Raw genomic sequence first — 18,601 nt, 5'->3', positions numbered from 1 at the left:
AGCATGGCGGAGATCTCAATGGCAATATATAGAAGTAATTGGAGTAATGCTACCATAGATCGTTGAAGTCCACGGCACCAGTAAAGATTTCGGTGGCACATGGCTCATACAAACGGTACAAGAAAAACTAATAAAGGGGTTATGTGCCAGTCAGGAAGAGAAAATACGGCAACCCGTGGAGAGAATTTCCAGGTTTCAAGACAAACCTTTCTAGCTTTTCTGTTGTCTTTAGGATCTCGCTGATTAGATGGCCATCCACTACAGACTACAGCCAACTTAGCAGACAAAAACTACGCCGTACTTCCGTGGACACCAAACAGTGAGGAAATGGCGGCAGACATGCAAACATCCACGCCATTAGGAGCAGAACAGTACTCAAAGCATCTAGTTCAAAATTGCAAGACAACTCGCAAAACTGCGAACGGAGATATGCGCTAATTTATTCAGGCGGCAATATTAGCGTTCTCGGCTTCAACCGAGTACATAGCACAGTTTCAAAAGTCTTAATCTCCAAGATATATGTTGGCATCACCGGAGATTCAATTTCGAAGCAATCAAATGCACGAGACCAACCTCCAGCAATAAATACAGCCGATACCATCGAAAATTCGTTACGAATATCGACCAGACTCTTCAAGGCAGTGCTAGAGTAACTCAAATCAACACTGACAATACCAACAGACATGTGAAGAATAAAGTGCAGAGTGTTTGCCGAAACTTTCTGTCAGCATGCAGTATACACAATGCTCCAACAGAAATTTTCCCAAAAATCCAACGAACTCCAATAGAGCATCTACTCAATGCAGTTTTCGGTAAGGGAAGCAAACGAATATTGTTGTAGACTTTAGGGGTCCGAGGGCATGCCACTATACCGAGCACGAATTTTGCAGAAGTTACTGAAGAGAAGGTTCGACAATCCATAAGCAAGTCCAAGAACTCGAGAGGCCCTGTTTTGAGTTGGGTTCAGAATTGCTGGCACGAAAAGCTCACCAGTATACAGTGTCGGCGGGCGCATAGCGCAACCATAGTCAAACTCTGGGATTCCTAGAGAAGCCTAGATCACGGTACGGAACCCCGTAGACGCAAAACCGATAACTTACTTACCAAAGTCTATTATTAGCGAAAAGGTCAATGCACAACTCGAGACAAACAACATAGTGTAGCTGCCAAGTTGGATTACAAAATTGCAAAAACATTGAACTCATTATTAGCTCGGTCGTTATATGTCAGGCAACTACATACTGGCCAAATAAACCTCTTTTTATGCTGTGTCGCTTATGCCAAGGTTTTTCATAGTGTCATAGATTTGTGGCGGAGGCTATTTAGGAGTGACACACAATCTTGCCAATGCGTTCACTTAAGGGTACCAACGCCTCGGAGCACATCCGCATACGAAGAGGCAAATTCATTTAGTCTCCTCTTTTTTTATGGCAGACCCCCTTTCCTGGATATTGAATGATCTTAGAGGGGAATCCATGCCCTCTAAGATAAATAAATAAATAATAATAAAATATGGCCTACGCACTAAAGGCGAACTGACACACTTGATGTACTTAAATGGCTTCAAGTTGTATGCTGGCACTAACGACCGCCTTAGGAGTCTATTGGGAGTGGTACACATATTCATCTGTGGTATTTGAACGGAATTTGATTTAGTCCTCTATTGCATGAATTATAATTTGTGAGGAAAAAACATGCGAAGGATATTTAAAAATTCGTTTGTTATCATAAGTAACACATTTTAATAAAAAAAGTCAAATACACTTTTGTATAGATATAAATACATATATACCAAAAACATGCATATATATACCAAACACACTATAATAATCAACAACTCTATAAAAAAAATTTGCTCTTGAAGAAAAACTTTAAGCGTAGCTATTACAAAACAATTTTATTTCCACTGTACTTACTTCATCATCATCAACGGCGCAACAACCGGTATCCGGTCTCGGCCTGCCTTAATAAAGAACTCCAGACATCCCTAAAAGCTGTCTGGCGTCCTGACCTACGCCATCGCTCCATCTTAAGCAGTGTCTGCCTCGTCTTTTTTTCTACCATAGATATTGCCCTTATAGACTTTCCGGGCTGGATCATCCTCATCCATACGGATAAAGTGACCCGCCCACCGTAACATATTGAGCCGGATTTTATCCACAACCGGACGGTCATGGTATCGCTGATAGATTTCATCGTTATGTAGGCTACGGAATCGTCCATCCCTATGTAGGGGGCCAAAAATTCTTCGGAGGATTCTTCTCTCGAACGGGGCCAAGAGTTCGCAATTTTTCTTGCTAAGAACCCAAGTTTCCGAGGAATACATGAGGACTGGCAAGATCATAGTCTTGTACAGTAAGAGCTTTGACCCTATGGTGAGACGTTTCGAGCGGAACAGTTTTTGTAAGTTGAAATATGCTCTCTTGGCTGACAGCAACCGTGCGCGGATTTCATCATCGTAGCTGTTATCGGTTGTGATTTTCGACCCTAGATAAGATAAATTGCCAACGGTCTCAAAGTTGCATTCTCCTATCTTTATTCTTCCTGTTTGACCAGTGCGGTTTGATGTTGTTGGTTGGTTCGTTTTCGGTGCTGACGTTGCCACCATATATTTTGTCTTGCCTTCATTGAAGTGCAGCCCAAGATCTCGCGCCTTTCACCGCCTGCTCGATCTGGATGAAGGCAGTTTGTACGTCTCGGGTGGTTCTTCCCATGATGTCGATATCGTCAGCATAGGCCAGTAGTTGGGTGGACTTAAAGAGGATTGTACCTCTTGCATTTACCTCAGGATCACGGATCACTTTCTCGAGGGCCAGGTTGAAGAGGACGCATGATAGGGCATCCCCTTGTCGTAGACCGTTGTTGATGTCGAATGGTCTTGAGAGTGATCCTGCTGCTTTTATCTGGCCTTGCACATTGGTCAGGGTCAGCCTAGTCAGTCTTATTAATTTCGTTGGGATACCGAATTCTTATTCTTTTATCTGGCCTTGCACATTGGTCAGGGTCAGCCTAGTCAGTCTTATTAATTTCGTCGGGATACCGAATTCTCACATGGCCGTGTACAGTTTCACCCTGGCTATACTATCACATTAAAGTCTATGAATAGATGGTGCACCTGTTGTCCATATTTCAACAGTTTCCCATCGCTTGCCGCAGAGAGAAAATCAAATCTGTTGCTGATTAGCCTCGAGTGAACCCTCTTTGGTATGGGTTAATGATGTTTTGGGCGTATGGGACTATCCGGCCTAGCAAGGTAGTGGAGAATATCTTATAGATGGTACTCAGCAACGTGATACCTCTATAATTACTGCACTGTGTGATATCTCCCCTTTTATATATGAGACAGATAATGCCTCTTTGCCCGTCGTCAGGCATTGATTCACTGTCCCACACCTTGAGCAAAAGTTGATGAACCACTTGGTGTAACTGGTCGCCTCCATATTTAACCAAAGGTTCAATCTTTTCCAATCAAACCCACATATAACGGAGGAAGAATTACCGCTTTCCAAAGGGTGCACACCAACCGATTCGTTTCAAAGTTTCCGAAGTCTTAAGATCCCCGCAAGACCACATTGATTCTGGTTTCGACCTTATTACGGGCAAAATGATCCAAGAACTACCGAGATCTGCATCTATTGAACTGACACACATATCTAATAGTACCTTACGCCTAGGATTCTTTCCGAAATGCTGGAAATTGTCACAAATAACGATGATCCCGAAGGAAGGTAAAGATCCTACCTCCTCCTGTCCTCGTTACGTCCTATAGACAGACAAGCTTGGTCCCCTCACTATCGAAGCTGTTCGAGAAACTTCTACTATCCAAGCTATAAGAACACTTCATTCCTCCTCACCAGTTCGGATTCACAAGAAAACATGGAACTGTTGAACAACTTCATCGACTAGCCTCCGAGATAAGCTGTGCTTTGAAAGGTAGAAAGTACTTTTCGGCCGTATTCCTTGACGTTGCACAAGCATTGGACAAGGTCTGGCTTTCTGTTTTATTTGAAATATACTGCAGATTGCCCACAAACAAGCGCCTATTTACTTCTACCTTCGCTGACGCTACGGCGATACTTTTCACGCGTTCAAATCCTAGTGTTGCATCTCGAGACCCTAAGAATCACATGAAATAGTTTGAGCAATGGTAGGCCCGCTGGAGAATCACAGTAAACGAAACAAAATGTAGTCATGTCACTTTCACTCTAAATATTGAGTCTAAAATATTGAGAACGATTACTGCTGTAATCTGAAACTTCAATATCCTTGGCTTGGGTGTCTTACAAATAAACGATCAAATTAATCAGCTGAAGTTAACATACTTTAGTAAATTTGCTTCACATCCAATTCGCTTAGCCAGGAACTTATCACCTAAAATTCTTTAAAATCGCCTAAAAAGGTAAAATTTCTTGCCTTGGTGATTTATTTATTAATATATCAAAACTAAAATAATTAGCTGCCAAACTATTCTATATTTCCGTACGTTAGTGAAAGATGTGGACTGTGTTTTAGATTTAAGATTTGATCAATTTTTCTTACTTTTTATGTTCCAAAAATGGACGTGATGTAATAACAAATATATATATGGCTTGGTATGCAATAAAACTTCAGACATATGTCAAATCCAAGCCAACCACAAAGGTAAACACAAGTAGCATATTGGGTGTAGTGATGGGGATCTCCACGTCGAAACTATGACTAGGACAGACTTCAAATGTCTAGGAATTCTTCAAGGTCCCATGCTTGAGTTACTAATTTGAAGGATGCTTTGCTGTCAGAATTCCTGCGACATGTAAAGCTAGTACTGAAATCGCATATATCGACGAAGAATAAAATGAGCGCATTAAATGTATTCGCTATCCCTCCACTGGCTTATGCATTTGGAGTATTGCCGTGGGCGAAAACCGATCTGGAAAATGTCCAGCGGCGGATAAGGACTACTACTCCACATTCCGAGTACATTACCCAAGTTCCGCCGTGGAGCAGATGCATCTATGTCGTGATATAGGAGGCAGAGGCGTGGTTGGCATTATGCCATGAAATGAGGAATTTTCTTACAATTTAGTTCGATATTTATACCCGTTAACACATTTTTAAAGTTTTGTGTAAAGCAAAACCTTATTAAAATCGGTTAACTGTCTAGCTATCTGTCCATCTGCACGTCTCTCGCACGCATTTTTCTCGGAGATGGTTATAGCGATTAACACCAAATTTGGTAGAAAGATGCGAACTGTAAACGCTCAAGCACACAGTGAATTGCATCCTTTTATGTCAAATCTAAGGGAGGGTGTAAATTTTTTTTTAATCAACTATAGCCAAATATAGCCATTATTAGAAGGTGGGGAGTGCGGGAGTCGAAAATTATCATTTATTTAACGGACCCATTTTCAGAAACTACACAACCGCAAATCTGAAAAAAGTGAAGAGGCTACCACTATATGATGCCTAGTCAATAATAGTATTTTACTATACTTTTTAGTAATTGGTTGTACAACCCCCCTTAAGTTCATTCCAGCACTAGTAGTAGGCTATAACATAGAGCATGGTCCTACCAAGTTTGGTGGAAATCGCACTATTACTAACAAAGGTCAAAGTTGTCGCTTCTTTGCAAATTCAAGGCTGCGTACTAATGGGGCAAATGCACACTCAAATGTCTTTATATAAGAAATACACAAAACCTTTCATACCTGAAGCGTCCAGCTTCCGGTTTCCCCATTTGTTTTGGCTGCCGTTGGTTAATTAACTCGATTTCGAGAATACCGATTTTAACCACATTACAAGTCTTCGTGTTTTCTTTAGAAACTTTGAAAAGCTTTTTTTTACTCATGTTCGAACAAACAAACGAAACTAGCGTTTATTTTTACAGCGAAGCCCTTTGTATGCGACTATTTGTAAGGTTGATTCCCCCTAACTTGAAGGATCGATCTTTCAATCCTCTGGGTGTGGTAGAGTCAAATCGTCAACGGATCGATGCGAGTCGTATCTAGCAACAGGGTCGTCGGTCACCATTTCTCGAACAGATAACTGTATGCTGGGGAGCTTGCTGATGAGACGGAAGGATTTATGTGTGCTATTCAAGATGGCGTGGGCGCCACTCGAGCTAGTAAAAAGCTCATAATCAAAGACAAGGAGAAAAACGGTCAGTGCAGAATATGTGGGTTGGCGTATGGGGCGCTGCATCATCTAAATTCTTCTTGTACTGTTGCGTTGATGAAGCAATACAAGGACTGGCATAATGCTTTATGTAACTTGGTCCATTATTACCGTGCATAAAAGCTTACCTGAGCCACTGGCTAAGATGGTCTGAGTCTAAATGCTTGGCATTTAGTAATACTGGTAAAATTCAGCATCAGCAGAACTCAGAAATGAAACAACTAGACAAGGGGGATTACCGATTAATAGGCCAGTTTAATCGTCGTCGAAAAACGAATTGGCATTAATCCCAATTTTCTCCGAAGAACTCTTAAGGGCTGTTGAAATATTTGATACCTGATTTTTACTTTTATAGATTTGCCTAGCCTACACGGGTATTCCGTAGTGGTTTCCTTTGCTTCCTTCCCATGTACACATTTGATTGAAATATTCACATCTGCTCACAAACTAGCTAAAATAATTGACTTGTGACAGTTTCCTTCTTTCCTCCAGTCTTCCGATCTAAGGTGTTTTTCTGGATCAGCGAGGACCTATTTAGAAAATTATGGCTCGTTCAAAAAGGCTGAATAAAGTAGCAGATTATCTAAGCCTCCTCCAGGACTGTAGTGTAGTTGAAGCTCATAATAGTGTAGAGAATAAGAAACCCGTGTCCAGATAGCTGAGTGGTTAGAGCACAAGGCTGTCGTACGGAAGGTTGCGGTTCAAATCTCGCTGGCGGCAGTGGGATTTGTATCGTGATTTGACGTCGGATACCAGTCGACTCAGCTGTGAATGAGTACCTGAGTCAAATCAGGGTAATAATCTCGGGCGAGCGTAATGCTGACCACATTACCTCCTACAGTGTTGTGTAGTGTACCGTTACGGTCTTGAATGAAGTGCTCTAACACACTTCAAGGCCATGATCCAATATGGATTGTTGCGCCAATGATTATTATTATAAGAAACCCGGACTGCTCAAGAACTTTTCCTTAGTGAAAGAAAAACCATCGCTTCATGTTTTTATTCGGAGGAATCATCGCGATAACGTTTATATTATTGAGCACTTGAAAATCAGTATGATGGCCATCGATGGTGAACTACTTCAAAAATTGAAGCTGAAGATTAGTTTGTTCATCGCCAGCTTATGGATAAACACTAGTCGTCTACAATTGTGCAAAATGTTATCACAGAAACCGTGCCTACTTGTTGCTGTCATTTGAACTTCCTTTAATTGTCATTTTTTCTGCTTAGATGGGCTTCCATGTGTCTGCCTCCTTTATTAACCCCGCCACAGTCCCCTAAAAACGATCCAAATAAGTATAATGAACATCGACATACACCGTCTAAAAACCAAAAGAAGAGCGGCGAAAGCAGGTCAACTAGCAGCTCCACTGAAGTATGCAGTTGACACGCGTTTTTACGCCTCTGTGCTATTTAGGTCCTTTGGGACACTTTAGTCCCTCACATGTTCTTTATAAAATTGCTAGTGCTTATTGCAGTAGGATCGTACCAGAACCATTCATATCCAGAATGCAGATCCTCATGGATAAGAAACAAGTTTTCGTTAATGCTTCTAATTTACTCAAAAGAAGGGATATATTTACATATTTTGCTATCGGAAGTGTTATCTGTAATATATTACTTTCAACACAATTTTTTAAATTTAGCTAAATATTTTAATACCGAGTCGACTTCGGGTCGCAACGGGATAAATGCTGAAGAGGAAGCACAGAAGGTCAACTTCCTACAATAGAACTGGTTAAAAAAAAGTGTAACACTTAGCGTTACAAAATTTCAAACAAACTCTTTACTATTCATATTAAAATGTGACAAAAGGTAAGAAATTGACTGAAACAAACAGACACCAGGCTGACACTAATGATACATTGACTTGTATGTCAGTTAAAGTTATACGAATTTACAAAGGAAAACCGGTTCCGCCATGTTCGGTTCGCCTAAAGTGATCCGTGATGCTGAGGTAAACCCAAGAGGTACGATTCTCTTTAAGTCCACCCAACTGGCCTATGCTGACGATATCGACATCATGGGAAGAACCACCCGAGACGTACAAACTGCCTTCACCCAGATCGAGCAGGCGGCGTTTGAGGCGAGATCTTGGGCTGCACATCAATGAAGGCAAGACAACATATATGGTGGGAACGTCAGCACCGAAAACCAACCAACCAACAACATCGAACAGTACTGGTCAAACGGGAAGAATAAAGATAGGAGAATACAACTTTGAGACCGTTGACAATTTCTCCTATCTACGATCGAAAATCACAACCGATAACGGCTACGATGATGAAATCCGCGCATGATTGTTGTCAACCAACAGAGCCTATTTCAGCTTACAAAGACTATTCCGCTCGAAGCTTCTCACCATAGGGTCAAAGCTCTTACTGTACAAGACTATAATCTTGCCAGTCCTCATGTATTCCTCGGAAACTTGGGTTCTTAGCAAGAAGAATTGCGAACTCATGGCCGCGTTCGAGAGAAGAATCCTCCGAAGAATGTTTGGCCCCCTTCATGAGGATGGACGATTCCGTAGCCTACACAATGACGAAATCTATGAGCGATACCATGACCGTCCGGTTGTGGATAAAATCCGGCTCAATAGATTACGGTGGGCGGGTCACTTAATCCGTATGGATGAGGATGATCCCACCCGGAAAGTCTATAAGGGCAATATCTATGGTAGAAAAAAAAGACGAGGCAGACCCTACCGAAGATGGAGCGATGGTGTAGGCCAGGACGCCAGACAGCTTTTGCGGATATCGAATTGGTTGACCTCGGCGCAAAACCGGGATGTCTGGAGTTCCTTATTAAGACAGACCTAGACCGGATACCGGTTGTTGCGCCGTTGATGATGATGATGATGAAAGTTTTGTGAATAATTTGATATTGAATTCCTGGCAACTCGTGACTACTTTCGAACATACCTGTATGTACTGGAATTTGTAATTTAGCAACACTTGGTAACCCATCTCCGAAATTGATTGAATTCAAAACAATCGAAAACATTAAGCGAAAGAAAAATAGTGGAAAGTTTTTAGTACATCTCATGCTATTCTTCAGCAATAATGCAGCTTGACCAGTATTTATAAATAACGAATGGCAGATAATGAATATCTTCGAAGTCAACTAGCTAGATTCAAATAGAGAAAATTCATTAGCATCCTTCTTAACATTGAAGTGGAATTAACCAGCTGAGCATGTACTTCGGACTCTACGAGATATCTGAGTATCGTATCGAAGAAAATGTATCTAAAACGAAAATAACAAGGGCTTTGGCTTACTGATTTAAGAGGATAATTGAGACAGGAGCCTGCCTTAGGCTCCCCTAAAGATAAAGAAGAAGATATGGTCGCAATTTGAAGGGCAATGAAAAATTGGACGAAAAGGTGAGAACTGTGGACCGCATTCAGTAAAAACATCGTTCTTCGTTGAGTTTAAGGGGGTGTGAGTGTTTTTTTTAACAAATATAGTCATGTGAGTTACCAAATGAAGAGCCTCGGTTAACACTTTCTGCGCACTCTACTTATCGCTCAATGACTATTTTCGAAGTGATCGCTTCAACCTGTAAGCCCTACCCAAGAAAACTACGTAGAGGAGGGATTTGGGGGCCGGAATGTCATTTTGTATTCGTGAGGTTAGTACGAAGAAACTATTTAGCCCGTGACCCTTGCGGTTCGTGTATTGGTGTGCCAGTGTGACGATAGCGCCTAAATGGTTTTCTTGTATATCTTTCTCCATCCCATGTCGCAACCCATAATCAGATGTGCTCAAAACCATGTACTCGCATCCACGTGGCCGCACACGAGTGCACTGCATCAGATAGATGGCACTAACCCCAGACCATATGCATGCAATTTTTCTCGTGTACATACCAAAGACGGTTCTTGATACGGAATGATTTTTTTTCCATTATATAATTTTTACCAACGCACCAGGAGACGAATCTTCTGCGTTTAGTCTTTCTGGTCCTGCTATTTCTCCTTTCATTACCTATAATACACGCCAAGTTGGATTTTATAATAACCTATGTAGTTAGACTACTACGTCTGTTAGACTATCGAATATTTCCACGTTGATCTTGATGATCGCAGCTTACCACCCACGCGATTTGAAATATGCAATGCGCAAAGGTAGCTGCATGATCTTTAAATTACTCAGCATTTGAGCACTCAATGCTTACACGTCGCTAAGCAAACCTCGAGCAACGTATCCAAAACTGGTATGACCGTCTTGTGCAACACGGTCTCAGATTGAATCTTCGCTGCTCTCCTAAGCCAGTGAGTCTGTCAGCATACTATATAGGGGCGGCAATCCATAATTACTTTGGTGAGAAACAATCTCTTCGTTAGCATAGTGTGGCCCCACTTACCTCGTTTTTAATTTGAGCCCAGTGTCCACGAACACCCAGATCGCGCACTCGTATTTTAAACTTTTGTCCTTTATCTTGGAAATTCAGGATTGAAAATCAGACTCACTAGATGCTTGACGTACATTTCAGCAAAAATGTTGTTAAGGTAATTTGTCTGAAGTTCTTCGTGTTTAAATAGTCATCCTTTCTGGACTTTGGTAGCAATACTCGCGAGAAAAATACATCTCAGAAGTCGCTCGGCGTGCAACATACCGGCCTTAAGCATGGCTGAGTAAACGACATCTATTCTTTGTCCCGTTCACAAGCAGGGTTAACTGCCTAATCTGAATGCAACTGCGAGGCTTTTACATCCCCCTTTAGCCCATCGAGCCCCCTTTGTTTTGGTCGGCCTTTTGGTCGCTAACCATCGACTTCGATGCTCAGACCGATCTTGGCAAGTGAATTTTCGGTAACGCGAATTACGTGACCATACCATTGAAGAAGCCTCTCTCGCAACTTTCCCACAATTGGTGCAACTCCATATCGATCGCGGATATCCTCATTCTGGATGTGATCAAAGCGTGTCACGCCGCTAGTCCAACGTAACATCTTCGCCTCCAGCACCGCAAGGTACAGTACATTGCCTTTTATAGTCGGTTAACACTTAGAACAATAGAGAGTGAAATGACGATAAATTTTAGATTTGAGACGTTCGTTGATACGTCAATCACAAAGAACACTAGTTGTGGAACGCCACTTCATACAAGTTGCGTTAATGCGGCGAGCAATTTCATAACGCAGTTCTCCATTCGATGATAGTATTGACACGCGATATTTAAATCGCTCTGTTCTGGGCAGGTCACTGCCGCTGACAGTGATTGTTCCTACTTCATGAGAATCGGTCGTAAAAAATTCGGTTGTATTTAGATTCAATGTGAGACTTCGAACTTTATTTTTCGGATCGTGGTAGACCAATTGGACCCAGCGCACTAGTGTTGTCGTAGAGCATACTGGATGAGTTCGTGTGGCACACAGTCAAAGGCTTTCTCTAGATCCACAAATGCAATGTAAAGAGGGCGATGCTTCTGTGTTTCTCCATGAGTAACCACGCAGCATAGTTTCTCAGTTCTTGACAAATCCGGTTTTATTCACGGTTATTTCAACGATTTCGCAAATACAGTTGTCAAGAATCCGCTCAAGCATTATCATGGTATGGGGAGTAATCGGATCGGACGATGATTTGAACATTGCTCTGGATTACCTTTTTTCACATTGGAACCGTGGTACTTTCTTGTCAGTCAGATGGTGTTCTACCTTTCTGAATACCCCGATTAAAGGATTCACTGAGCCACAGTGTTGAGTAATAACTCTTTGCTTTCCAGAGCTTTTTCCGATTTCATTCGTTTTAGTACTTGCTCCAATTCAGTTGCGCTGGGAGGTGAAACTGCTCCAGGTGTCGATAATGATTGTGGAAGTGGAGAATGAACAAATTCTTTAGTTGAAATCTGCTCAAAATACTCTCGTCATCTATCCGTCGCGGCTCCATGGTCGGTAACCGAAGTACTGTTCTTCCCATTAACGCAACAGAAGTGTTTTCGATATTATGTGTGCGTTCGTTTCGACTTTTGGCAAGTCGACATAGATCTCTCTCGCCATTTAAAGTGTCCAGTTTATAATAATAATCGTTGACGCAACAAACCATATTGGATCAGAGCCTTGAAGTGTATTAGAGCACTTCATTCAAGACCGTAACGGTACACTACAGGATTACAGTACCCTGTAGGAGGCAATGTGGTCAGCATTGCGCTCGCCCGAGATTATTACCCTGATTTGACCCACAGCTGAGTCGACTGGTATCCGACGACAAATCATGATACAAATCCCACTGCCACCAGTGAGATTTGAACCGCAACCTTTCGTACGATAGCCTTGCGCTCTAACCACTCAGCTATCCGGACACCAGTTTATGGTTAAGATTTTTGTAATGGACCGCTCGGGTGACAGCGATCGCTTTCTTTGCTTCCCGGTTGGCATCCTTATAAATTTGCCAATTGGCGAGCGTTTTATCGTCGAGATACTTGTGATAGAGGCGTTTCTTTTGACGGACCTTCATTTCAACATCGTTATTTCAAAGTTAAGTATTTCGGTTGATATACCGCTTCCCTAACCTGGTGACCCCGAGGGTTGCAAAGGCCGCTTTGTAGATCGTGTCCTCAATTTGGTTCCACGATTCTTCCAAATTCGGAGTGGTTGGTAATCACGTAAGTTAGACCATTCCTTCGTTCTTCTCACCATTGAATGCACGGCGCGCCAGTGCGTTCCTCACGTTGAGCCGATGTTGAGTTGCGATGGTCCCATAGGGAACGAGAGAATACAACTGATTTGCATTTTAGTATTCCCACTATAAAACGTAGGAAGATGACATAATCGTTTGATGAACCATATATTCATAATGTCTTTAATGGCATCACAGAAACCCTTTGAGATGGCAATGCAAACACCGTATTGAGTGTGTGGGCTACCAAAATAGAAAAGTTTCTATCCATTTTTACCGCCTTCGTGTTCAGTGTTGCTGCTTTTGGCACCAGACCATCTGACTTCTTGTAGAGCACCTTTTCCGAAGGGTTCTTACCAGTGCCTTGGTCTTGCCAGTTAGTTTACCAATATTGAGTGTGCTGACACATATTTGTTTTGCTCGGACTACCTTACTTACGTCCTGACGCCATCCATGCGCCAAGAACCTTGCCCATTTCTCGAAAGGGCCGGGACCCGTCTTGCCGCGTAGTCTGAGGTTGTTACTCGATCTAATTATGTTGTTTCTAACGACATTGAATGAATTTTCTTGGGAGGCCTGTCGCGGGCCTCACCATGAGAGATCAGGTAGGATGTATGGTTGTCATTTACCTCTTAGTAGGATATAGCGCATCAACAACACCTAAGCGCCATCGTTCGTGATTACCTGCTCCAGCTTCCCCCAGGAAGTCCCGAGATACATGCACTCTTTCTCTGCAATTCTACGCCAAGTACCCTTGTTGCGACCCACTTGTCGTCCATATTGGGTCAGTGGTTCCATTGCATGGTGTAGCCCGCAATGCAATTGTCGCCCTCTTATATATTTACACCTTTAGGAAGCTTCCTCTGAATCGCGTTTAATTGCTTAAAGAGAGCATACTTCTCCACTGTATCCCCCCATGACGCCTCTTAACCTGGACCGAAATCTTGCAGCCAGAATTTTAGTTGCACTTCTGCCGCAGAAAAGTCCTTTAGTCGCTTGGGGAGTTTTACTTAATTGCCAAGAATGTCATGGAACTTTGCCCAATCCGTATTTCTAGGATTTTGTGTTCGCCTGCAATAGCCAAACTAAATGCTAATTTGTCGGTGGTCTGAAATGAGATTTCGGGTAGCACCAGTTTCTAATAAACTCTAATATATTTGAAGTGCAAATAATTAATTACTTTACTTCATCTTTGACCGCCGAATGTTATAGCATACCCTATAATAGCTTCTCGCCTTTAGTACTACTTTTACTTCGTCCTCAACAATTATGGGCAACATTCGCCTCACAGCCTAACAAGAGTTTAAGACGACAGAGTAGGTGTATGGTATGATTATCCTAGGGTAGGTAACCTCTTACCTTTGGCTTAGTATTGTATTGGATACTCAGCACTCAGCATGGTTGTTTTTAACGAATTTATTATGACGCTGGCACTCGGTCTTTTGTATCTTTCATTATAGGAGGTAATAACCCTCTTTATTAATTCAATACCACGGCTCTAATACCAGAGAGCCCTCCAAATTTGCAAACCTTGCTGCCAGTAAAAGAGAAGAGGCGGCATACTGCAAGTTAACTTGGCCAACCTTTGCCTTACAGATAATGAAGAATCTGCTGCTGTGGGAATCCCTCGGGAATACTATCCTGTTCCGCAAAATGTTCCGCTTCCTTGCATTCGACTTTTTAACTGCCCTCATTCCTAAGCATGTTCACCTTCTTTCGCAACCAGAGGCCTTCCTGTGTTCAAAATGTCGGGTCCCGAGGTATCCGCTTCGATATATTGGTCTCCGCTCGCTTTATTTTCTTCTGCTTTATTTGGTAGAGGTGGAGGAGAAGTTTCTTCTAGACAACATTTTACCTGTAGTAACTCTGTAGGCACTTAGTGCCGGTTTTCTACTGAAGCGCATGGAATTGATTCTACAGATTTCCCCATCAAACAGCATGAATCTGTTGAACCCTCCAGGGTCCGAGTCTTTGAGCAATCAAGTCGCGGCCAGATTCGAAGTCACGATTTTTTATACTTGGAGAGTTAACACCTGCAGCTTCCATATTTTATCTCATTAAGACAGGGTAGTGACCGAGAGGGCCATTCCTGATGTCTCTGTCGTGAAAATTCCGCCATAAACCAGAGAAATCCACAAAGTTTTTCCATCCTCCTAAAAAGACCAATTTATATAATTTGATTTTTCAAAGGAATTTATATTTTTCTAGAAAGTGCCAAATGGCCTGATGGCTTAGCGGTTAGAGTACTGAGTACTAGAAGGTCACGATTCAAACATCGGTGGTGATAATGAGATTTGTATTGTATCTGGATTTTTGAGGCAACTCTGTTGAGGATGAGTACTTGAGTGGAACAAGGGTAATAACCACCGGCGAATGCAATTCTGGCCTAATTGCCTCCTAGTTTACGTTACGGTCTTAAATATGGTGCTCTTCACCCTCCAAGATCTACATCTAAAGTTGATTGTTGCGCCATCGATTATTATTATTACAAAGTGCACAATCAAAAGCTATTCTGAAAGAGGTCGCCTGGGACAGTTACCATAATTAAGTCATTTATTTTACTACACTTGAGTTTTGGTACATCACGTTGGTCGCCGTTCTGATTTTTTTTCATTGAGTCTGGCCTGCAATATCTCAATTAACTCTAGTCTAAATTGACAATGTATCAATATGCCATCAACTTTATCCAATCAATTTATGGCTTTCAAAGTTTAACTGATTCAAAACTGATTCTATGCTCCCACATTCAAAATGACATTGTGATGCATATGAAGTCGGAAGTCAGCATCCCGGATATTTTTACTTACATTAGCTTGCATTATTTCAACCCCTACACACTCAGCGCCATCCAGCTAGCCATAACGCAGGTATATTTTTTTTCCTATCCTGTTTTCAATTCATTTCAATTTCAGTCTGGCGAAATTGTTTATTTTTATCCACTCTTCCGTGCTTTTTTCATTGCTTGCTGATTTGGTGCCCAGACCAGTACCTCTTTACGTGCAACCATCTCAAATTTCGAAATTGGTACTGATGAGGATGCTGGAAAAAAATCATGGAAAACTTTGCCCAGATGCTACTCCCGTGGTTCAGATGAATAATTGTGGAGGCAGAGTCTAGCGAGCTGGAGTGGATGGATTGGATGCCTCTGTCCCGGACGATAGAAAATGCAAATTCGCGGCGTCAATGTCAGCTGAAATGACTGCCTAAAAATAAATGACTAATGGATGGTCACTGATTTTCTGTGCTTTTTTCTATTTTTATATTTCGCTTTTTCGTAGGCGTTGAAGAGGAGGTAAAATAGAAAAGTGTTGCCGAAAATTGCTAAATAGGAAAATCCATTTGCTTTATGGATAGATTTTGATAACGGATAACAGCCAGAAGATATGCACTTGAAATGAATGTGAACTTTTCCATATCTGTCCGATTCTAATGGATCGTGAGATAGTTAGTCTTAACGGGAGCCTTGGACCAAAAATTTAAAGATTTCCAGAACGTTGCAGTATGTCATATGAGCTCCTTAACCTTTGTCAGTGAAAGTGGTAACTCCTAGATACCATATGCATTAGAACATTTCGTCACGCTTTGCTAAACGGTCCGCATCCGTCACCAATTAATTCTACTAAATATCAATCTTCTGCTGCCAGACATAGTTGACACTCAGCTTGGAAATTAAAGTGACATGTTTCATGTTCAAGCCCCTGAAAGCGAAGTGTTTGTTTCAAATGTGTAACGATCGCCTCCACCCCTTCCAATGTAGGAACGACGTCGCTGCTACGAAAAAGCTCTGAAACGAAAATAAACACCTGAATTTTCTTTCTTCCTTGGAAAACACTTGGCCTCTTCTCTTCCACGGTACCGAACTTATTTAGGTGCTAAAGGAGACATTATGACACTTTGATGACACCAACTTTTTTCTCATAGAAAATTTAAGGAACGCTACCGATAGCTTAATGACGAAAGTTTTTGTTGCAGAGTACATTTTTGCGACATTAGTATTGTTTCCGAAGAGACAACTTGTTGAGTAAAATCTGCTTTAAATTATCTTATGTCGGAAGTTGGTCGTGGAAGAGAAATTGTTACGAGGCGAGAACGATATTGATTGTTTATCTGGTTGGGTGAGCCAATTTCATGCATGCAAAATTAGCTTTTCTTCTTGTGATTTACTACCTGGCCAGAGATAACTACCACGAATTTATTTGATGACATTGGAGGAGAAAATCTGCAACAAATGCGTATCGCTCGAGATTGAAAGATTTCTTCTGATTTGTTGGAGTTAAATTAAGTGTTTCGAACTTGGTTATTTTAACCATAAATTAAAAGAGAAGCGTCCAATTCAATCCTTTTTTAGACGACATCTTCACATATTATACCCAATATATCCAGTAGCAGTGGAAATGACGAGTTTTAGGACTGATCCATGGGCAATGCAGGGTATAGGTGAATGGATTTTCAGCACTGGGGGTGGGGGCTCCCAATTCTACATCGAAGCGCATGTTTGAATAAAATTTCTACAATACTATATTTCATAGCTTGGCTCAGTTCTAGGAATGCCTTCTTCTTCTTCTATTCTACAGTCTGGTATAGATCCTCCGGAAACCTTTGTGTTCATTCTTGCGACCAGTGTATAACTTGCGCTGTCCACTGAGTTTACTTTTCACCTTACCTTTGTATGGGTGCCTGGCAATTCTCCTGAAGTCCATACGCTCTCCAAGGCCTGCTCACTGTAGCTCCGAATGTTAATATAGATGGTGACTTCTGGTTCGTTGTATAATAGGTACAATCCGCTGTTGTATCTCATTCGTTAAGATTCTCCGCTGCCATAAAACAGTACAGGACGAATCAAAGATTTATATATTCTGAACTTTGCTTTCTTGTGCATATTTTTATTTTTAATAATTTTTTTAATAATTGGTAGTACGAGCTGGATTATTTTGTCGGTAAACATGATCCGTCGGTTGATTTCGTCAATTTGCTTGTTGTCCTTAGTGAAAGTCCCGCCCAAGTACACAAAATCGCCAACCTGGCGCAAATTGATATCATTTAGTGTTAGTATGCCCGGAGACCATACGACTTGGATACACTGTGTGTATTCGAAAAAATCCCTGCGTCGACTCTGTGAGCCATCATTGATCCGTCCGTAAAGAATACTGTGTCATAACCTTGGAACACACCGCCGGTCTTCCACTTTGCCCTGGTTGGAAAGTCCACAGCAAAGTTTCTCGTGAAGTTCAACTTGCGTGTGGCGTAGTCGGTGGCGAATGCCCAGATTTCCCAAGGTACTTCATCTTGTTTTTTTTTTTTGTGCGTACACGGAGGTGGAAAATCTTAGAAAGACACGTCCGCCGCCCGAACGGCGAAATTACAGCGGGCGCGTGTGGGATTCACAACCACTAAAAACCACCCCCGGTCTCTCCAGCCCCAGCCCCGCGGGACCACCATTGAGGTATTACTTCGCGGGGTAGGTTTGCTCTTAGGCACTCATCCTTCTCCTATTTGCAGCTTTCCTCCTTCTTTGTTCCTTCGGCAACTCCTCCTGCATTTGGATGATTGCAAAGCCAACCGCAAGTCACTTCTCCTCGGACTCCAGCATCTCAGTAACCAAGCTCTCCGGGGTCCCGCTCCTGCCCAGTACCTGGTTTAAGCTCCTTCTCTCGCAAATCGTGGGCAGTGAAACATCACATGCTCTGGATCCTCCGGTATGCTATCGCATCTGGGACAGTTCGGAGAATCATCCAACCCAAAGCGGTGCAGATACTGCCTGTAGCAACCACCGTCTCCCCATGTTTTCGCTCAAGCCACACCCCAATGTTGGGAATGAGCCTGTGCGT

At 42.1% G+C, this 18,601-nt stretch overlaps 1 protein-coding gene and 2 long non-coding RNA genes across 6 annotated transcripts in view; 2 read left to right on the top strand and 1 right to left on the bottom strand.

Moving 5' to 3' along the window:
- The window catches only part of LOC119647237 (CUGBP Elav-like family member 2), a 359,318-nt gene that overhangs the window by 86,204 nt on the left and 254,513 nt on the right, over positions 1–18,601 (top strand). The window lies entirely within an intron of this gene.
- LOC119647238 lies at positions 7,139–7,938 on the bottom strand. The gene is made up of 3 exons (XR_005248818.1): positions 7,775–7,938; positions 7,643–7,713; positions 7,139–7,430 (listed from the first exon to the last, which is right to left on the bottom strand). It is a non-coding gene; the product is annotated as an uncharacterized LOC119647238 (long non-coding RNA).
- On the top strand, positions 15,511–16,008 carry LOC119647239. The gene is made up of 2 exons (XR_005248819.1): positions 15,511–15,640; positions 15,755–16,008. It is a non-coding gene; the product is annotated as an uncharacterized LOC119647239 (long non-coding RNA).

This window comes from Hermetia illucens, chromosome 1 (assembly GCF_905115235.1).
Source record: "Hermetia illucens chromosome 1, iHerIll2.2.curated.20191125, whole genome shotgun sequence".
NCBI lineage: Eukaryota > Metazoa > Arthropoda > Insecta > Diptera > Stratiomyidae > Hermetia > Hermetia illucens.
The sequence above is the reverse complement of the archived record's forward strand: the minus strand, read 5'-3'. Positions and strand labels throughout refer to the sequence as shown.